Here is a 7,500-nt window from a genome sequence, read left to right on the forward strand (position 1 = left end):
GGGGGGGGGAGGTTGTAGTTAGAGAAAGGAGAGTGAGAAAAGTGGAAGGCGCCGGTAATTAAGAGTCTAAAAGAGTGTGAGAGAGGCGCACACCGCTCAAAGCAAACTCTGAGCCCGGATTCCTCACTCTTTTATTTATGCACCCCGACTAAAACCACCCCCAAACTCCCTCTTGTCTCCCCCTCTACACCCCCGTTGAATGAATAGCTATCACAGTGCTCCCATCTAGCAACACCCATCCTCCAGCCCTTTCTCTGAATAGAGACCCCGAATTGAGCAAACAGTCAGCTGTCAGCTCAATAGGAGGTCTGGACATGAACTTGAAGTCCTTCCCAGGCCCCCAAACTCACATTAGGGAGGGAGGAGGGGGAGGGGGAGGAAAGCGGGAGGAGGAGATGGGACAGTTTTATCCCACGACATTGGAAAAAATGCTGCTCCAAAATCAAGTAAAAGATCATAAAAACAAGGCGTTCGCTTGTAATAAGTGAAGAAATCGGCCGATAGATAAAGTGACATTTAGCCTGGGGAGAGTTCTGGAAGTAAGACGGGATATTTAGATAAATGATGTCTTGTAGTCAGATGAGAAAGCTTATTTTAAACTACAAGGATCAAGTCAGAAATGCTCAAAGGTTTTCTGATGTGGTGATTTTCCAATAAAAATGTGTTTTCTAAAATCAAGTGAGATTTATTTGTTGAAACTAAAATGTTCCATCTTATAGAAAAATACCGCAGCAGCTTAACTGAGATCTGAGATGCAACTCAAGATGAGATGTGTTCAAGTCTTTGACCTAAAAGCAGGAGCCTGAATCTCCCTGCATTGTGACCTCTTCAGTTAAAGGTGTCCGGTGTAAAGCATGTTCTCATCAGAAGATGTCCAGTTGTTGGAGCAGGCCGTAAGACTAGTCTCTTCCACTACTTCATTTTGTCCTTTTAATTGAATATGATATTCTTTGCCTTCTTAATGAATAACACCAAATGATATCCTACTTTTAAATGTTGTTAGCTGTTAATTGGCCGGTCATTCTGCTTATTTGACGGATAGTCTACAGGTGTTATCTTTCACTGTCATGTCATTTACTTTGAATTCTGTTTTATTCTTTTGTTTTGAGATGTTTATTTCCAATGCCTTTGTTTTAACATTCTGCTGTGACAACAACAAATCCTAAATTCTCGTTTTATTAATTGTATTTATGTCTCGTATATATCTAGCATTGTTGGAGGAGTTTCTCATTGCGTGCTGTGGAGGAACTTCTTAAGAGAAACTGATCAATGATTCAAGGACAACGTTAGTCTTTTCTTAGAAGTGAAGTCGATCTCGAATGCGGGAGCAGAGCAGCTTCATCAGACTGAAAATACAATTTAACACTTTTTGGACCACTTTTTATTTTGGACTTTTGGAGGAGCTCAGGTCAGAAGCATTTCATGTCCATTTCCACTCTGTGGCGTTGTGCATAAAGACCTTTGAGTCTTGAGTCTTGAGTCTTGAGTCAGAGTAAGACTAAATGTTTTGAATGATTGTATGATCATTTGACGCGTACGACAATAAAGCCTTTTGTTGTGTTGTTGTTCGGTGGTGGTGGTGATGGGGGTTTTGCAGACAGACTATTGGGGGGCCCCTTTTCCACAGAGGTTCCCAAGGATGGTGGTGCAATGGGGGCCCAGCTGCCCGCCCCCCCCCCCCTCAGACGGGACAGTGTCTGCTCCCCTGGTCCAGACACAAGCTGCCTACCCCCCCCCCAAAACACCTCCTTCTCATCATCTCATTAGCCACCGCCAGCCTCTCCACTGTCTACTGTCTGCATTGTTTTGGGCTCTGCATAATTTACACAGTAAATTGAGAACGGCCCCTTCAGCTCAATCCACCACCTGTTTTATGGCGGCCGGCCGTAATTAGTGCGCCTCGAGTTTGACACAGTTAACATCGAGAGGAACGCCTTCGCTTTTAAAGGTGGCGGCGGCGGAAAATAAAAAAATTCAAATTCTGAAAAGCTTGGCATGACCTCATTTCAAAACGAGCACGACTGAAGATTTTTCTGGCATCTTGTTAATGTATTATCTTTTTAATTTACACACGGCTTCGATATGTATGTGTGTCCTTGGAGACGGATCCCTCCTATTTACATTATAGGTTTCCTTGGGTACTTTCCTTGTCATATTTGTATGTTTTGTAAATGCAGAAAGCTTGGCATGACCTCATTTCAAAACGAGCACTACTTAAGATTTTTCTAGCATTTGGACTATGTTGTAAATGTATTAACTTTTTTAATTCCACACGACTTCGATATGTAAGTCCGTCCTCTTTCTTTTCGAGTTTTATAACATTATAGGTTTCTTTGGGGACTTTCCTTGTCCGATGTGAGGGTCTAAGGACAGAGGGTCAAATGTGTGATATTGGGCAATTTAAATAAACTTTGATTGATTAAGGTTTGTAAATATTGGAAATCATTTGAGAAACTAAACACCTCAAACTTTCACCAACTGATTCTCTGATATCAAGTCACCTCGGACCCTCCATGATTTCCTTTGTCTAGCAACAGTTTCATTTTCGTCTGTCACCTTGACCCCACAGCCGTCTCTCTGCCAGCCTTATGGACTGTAAGTTAGCATTGTCTCTCTGACCTCGACACCGTCGACACACACAAAGGGAGCTCTCTGTGTTCGCGGGGACAATGGTGTGCATTGTTTACCGGCTGCCTCACCTAATCAAGCCCGGCCAATACTAATTGGTGTTTTGGTTTTAAGCGGTTTTCAAAGTTGTGAGCTCTCCGGTTGGAATAATGCTGTAACGAGCTCGCTCAGGGAGAACAATACTCGACTTGTCTGAGCACCCTCAAACACTCGCACAAAGAGAAGCTTTCCAGTGCTGAGACCTTCCCCATCTCTTCCTGCTTTGAGTTGGTTTTGTTTCATCCTGCAGTGTCGCTGTTCATGGATATCATCCCTTTCCACTCCAGAGATGTGCTCACCTTGACATTTCTCCCGACCCCTTTTAAGGAGTTGAAGAAAAGCTGTTTTTAAAAAAAATAAATGTAGAACGAAGAACCGTCTGTTGCAGCAAACTATGGTCTGTGGGCAAGATATACTGCCGAGCGCAACTACATGGAGTCGTGAATTGTGTCACTGCAACGTCCAGAAGGCACGGCATGTGTCGTGTCTCCAAAATGGCAGCCGTCGCCGCCATGTTGGGGCACGAGTGTGAGGGTGGCACGATGGTTCCCAAACGGCAACGAGAAACATGGCGCTTCAGAGGACAGATGCCCACTGGAAGGCGCGTTGAGAGCAGAGTGATTTCATGTGAACACACGTATCACGCCCCCCCCACCCCCCACCCATCGCTGTGAATCGTGCAATTAACAAACATAACCGAGGTGATTAAAAACAAAAGGAAGAAGGGAGGCGGAGAAGGTGGAGGGTCGGGGGTTTGGTCGGTCGGTGTGTTTACCTGCACTGGTCTTTCCACTTCCATTTCATGCCAGCGTTGCTCTAAGATGGTGGCGAGGGCTGCGTCTCGCTGCACGGGGAAAAGGGGCTGAGGATGGAGCGGAGGAGGAAGGGAGGAAGGGAGGAGGCGATGCAGAGGAGGGTGAGGAGAGAGGGAGGGCAGAATCAACAGCAACCCCTCCTCCTCCTCCATATTCTTCTTCTCTGTTTTCAGTCTCCTTTTGCCAGCGTCCCTTCAGTGGTGAGGCGCTGGAAACCTGGAGGAGCAGAGGGCAAGAAGAGAATCCTTTAAACGTGGTTTATCCATCCAAACGCATACGTACAGTTCACGGGCATGAACACACACACACACACACACACACACACACACACACACACACACACACACACACACACACACACACACACACACACACACACACACACACCTTTTCATGTCTGTTCTCATGGTACAGTCTGCCCCTGAGCATGCAAATGACTTTCATTATGCAAATGCATGCAAATCAGATCCAACCATCTGAGAATCAAGGGTGGGAAAGAAAAAAAAAAAAAAAAACTCGACACAGAGATTGAATGAAAGAATGAAAGCGAAAAGGGGACAAGAGAGAAACCCTTTTGAGTGGCAGGAGGCGGTAAGTTAGGTAAATGCTCTGTGGAAAACAACGGCAGCCCAATCGGACAAACACGATTACGTCTGTTATTGTGTTTACGGCGTCATTTCTTTATGTCATTTGATGCATCCTTGTAATTTTTACAGGATCTCACGTTCCTTTTATTGATTTGACGTTTCTGCCGTTTGTAGCAGAAGCTTCCAGAATGTAAACACACCGTTAGCTACTTCGATTCAAGGACACTAATGACGTTCCTGTCACCACATACTTTGCATCTGACAGCTGCAGTTTAACTTAATTAGAAACAATGCAGCTTTTTGTCAGCATGGCGAGGAGTGTCAACATCTGTGCAGCATTGTTGACACTCTGCAGTTAAGCTAACATGAGTCTGACGTAGCTCCGGTTAATCTAACTGTTGTGTTATTGTGCATTTCCTTTAACAGCTGATTCATAGCCGCTGCTCACAATTCAAATGACTGCAGCCTTTCTCATAATAGCAGCCTCTGTGCATTAGTGCAGAAACAATCAGCAGGATAGCTTCAAGCAAGTCATTAGCTAAATGCTATTAGCACCAACGCAGACTGACCTCAGTGGAAATATGAAAAAGGTTGTAATTGCTTCAAATCTGCGGCTGTCTTTTTCTTCTTCTCTCTTTCACTCACACCGGCCCGAGCAAACCCGCACATTTAAAGCCAGCTTGCTAAATTCCATCTTCACGAGCAGGTGGAGAGCATACCTCCCAGGTTTAGCCGCATAGTTCACGAACCGTTCCATTGAAAGAAATCAACAAAGAAAGCTGGCTAATCGGTGAACAGAGCGCCGTCTGATTCCTCTAATGCTCTGAGCCCGGCAGAAAGGATCCTCCATTAGCCGGCCGAGGAGGGAGCCAGCTTTTGTCTCTGGGTGTCAGCAGGGGAAGGCTACGTCTGACATTGGAATAAGGTGGTAAAAACAGGGGTGACTTGGGGTGTGAGAGAGTTGGTGCTGGGTACGCAGGGAGGGGAAGGACTGCAGGGGTGGGGTACTGCTGAATGGTGGCAAACCTCTCCTAATTGGCACTTGACATGTTTTTGCCATTGGCACTGGAGTGGGCCAGCTTTCAAGCCCTCTCCGGGTCCTTGTTGGAAAAGTGCCTTATGCAAATATGTCGAATGGGCTCTATTGTGAAGCGTCTGATATTAACAGCTCACGCAACAATGACATTGTGTGCTTACTCTGGACTCGTAGGTGAGAGAGAGAGAGAGAGACAATGGCAGCGGGAGCAGCTTCAGTCTGAACAGACCCTTCATCGGATGCTTTGCCAAGTCATTTCACCAGAATGGGCTTTTTCTGAGGACTGAGGCTCCGGGTAAAAGCTTTATTAACGAGTGAAACAAACAACCCCGGCAGTGTTTTTGCTCCGGCGCTGAGTGTCTGTTTATACTCCTGCTGAATGGCTTCATTTGTTGTGGTGGGAAACACTGAAGGTGTGGATAGAAAAGGCTTCACTCATTCCCTTTGAAAGACGTTTCCCCTCTTAAAACATCACTGTCTCCGTTTTAAATGTGAAAATGTATTCACGCTTTGGTCCCTCTGATAGTTCTTTCCTCCTCTGTGTGCCCGCATTGTTTACCCTTAACTCGCTCCCATGGGTGAGCACAGCGCCAGATCTAAAGATATCTGCAGAGTCCCTTTGGAGAGGACTCGGCTAATCACCGGAGAGATGCAACAAAACCGAGTTAGATTTTCCAGAGCAGTGAAAAATGAGGAGAGGCCAAACATATTCTTGGCTACATTTCTAAAGTCTGAAACATCCTGAGAACACACTCCACATATTTAAAAACCGTCGGGAGGCCAAACAGAGCCGAGGTTCAGGCGGTCGCCCCCGTGTGGTCCGAACGCAGTCTAAGTACACCTGTTACCGCTAAGTTGCCAGACTTAATCGCCTTTGTGTGGGGAGGCCCATTGACTTTTGCAACCGCTTAAGATACATTAATTTCCCTGTGAGCGTTTGGGTCGGAGAGGAGGGGGGGGGGGGGGGTGGTTTGAGGGGATGCCAATGCTGTAGAAAATAACAGGATCTGGCGCTTTCTGCTCCGGGCCAGCGAAGCCCTTTTCCAAAACCGTGTGTTCCACGGAGAGAAAAGAGGCAGAGAAAAGGGGGCAAGAATCACTGGGTCTTATTCAGAAAAGTGTCTGGCTGCTCGGACCCGGCAGGGGCTGAAAGGGAGGCAAAGGGGCGCATTGTCCCTCTGTGACAAGTGGACTAGCTCTATTGACTGTAAAGTCTACTGGTGGGGGGGCAAGTAGGACCCGGCCACAATGGCTGTTTTTCTATTTGACACTTGGAGTCTAAATCTGCTTGCCTAGTGCATGAGAGCTCAGACAAACCCACCTTCCTCCTCCTCCTCCTCCTCCTCCTCCTCCTCCTCCTCCTCCTCCTCCTCCTCCTCCTCCTCCTCCTCCTCTCTCTTTCTATTTCAGTCGCTGCCATGGGACACAGAGAAAGAGATGGAGCAAAAAAGGCCCTGAGGTGGATTTTAGGAACTCTCCCATCTCCGTGCCATTTTCAGGGAGGCAGAAGCTAAGACTCCCCAGTGGGAAGTGCTAGTGATATAACTGTGCCACACACAAAGCATTTGCACCATGACATGTGTCTCCCAGGGCACTGCTTAGGGTATGAACACAATCTGTCCAAGACTCCCATTTCACTCCGACATTGGTACTGACATGAAAAGGAAGCAGAAGGAGGCAACGTGTCTTTACAAAAACTGCCTGTCTCGTACCTAAATGCATTTACAGTAACGGATCAAAGCCATGCAGCACTCACACGTCTAAAAACAGCTCTGCACAATACAGAGGGAACCAGGTACTACTTTGCCATCCAAGAAGGAGACATCTCCGGCTGTCACTTCCTGTCAAGGCCCTCGTTCCTCTCCTAGATGCCACACTCAGCACCTGCAATGCAGCACAAAGGCACCAGCCGGGCTCAGAGAGGTTGACATTGCAAGGTGAGGTTGGCTTTCACAAGTTCCACTTTGACCCTGCACGACTGCTTCCAATTTGCACCGGGTAAAGCTGGATATATCCAAACTGTGGGGCGATGTTTTAGCAGAGCCATGGTGAGACGGCAAACACAATGTGGGGCAAACGTATTGCAATTGGAGATCAGTGCTCTAGCCTTGTAGCTCCAAAGCCTGGAGACCTTGAGAACAATTCTTCAGCGATGGCGCTCAGCAGGAGCGACCCTCTAGCTTTGATGGCCAGAAAAGAAATCACACCTTCAATCAGCCATCAGAGGCCTTGAGGTTGGAGATCTGATTGACCAATTACTCCTCACCATGAGTCCGGGAAAAATAACCTCAAGGCTGAGATTGTTCTCCTCTCGCTCGTGGATCTCGTCACCGGGGGCACTTTCTGCTTGATTGCCCCCGGACCACTCCCCCCCCAGCAGCAGCATTCATCCATC

General features: G+C 47.0%; 1 long non-coding RNA gene across 4 annotated transcripts in view; it reads right to left on the reverse strand.

Moving 5' to 3' along the window:
• Positions 1-197: 197 nt before the first annotated feature.
• The window catches only part of LOC117537427, a 13,245-nt gene continuing 5,942 nt past the window's right edge, over positions 198-7,500 (reverse strand). For all 4 annotated transcript variants that reach the window (XR_004567715.1, XR_004567714.1, XR_004567717.1 and 1 more), the window contains one exon: positions 198-3,698. This is a non-coding gene — a long non-coding RNA (uncharacterized LOC117537427). The remainder of the gene's footprint in view (positions 3,699-7,500) is intronic.

This window comes from Gymnodraco acuticeps, unplaced genomic scaffold (assembly GCF_902827175.1).
Source record: "Gymnodraco acuticeps unplaced genomic scaffold, fGymAcu1.1, whole genome shotgun sequence".
Lineage (NCBI taxonomy): Eukaryota > Metazoa > Chordata > Actinopteri > Perciformes > Bathydraconidae > Gymnodraco > Gymnodraco acuticeps.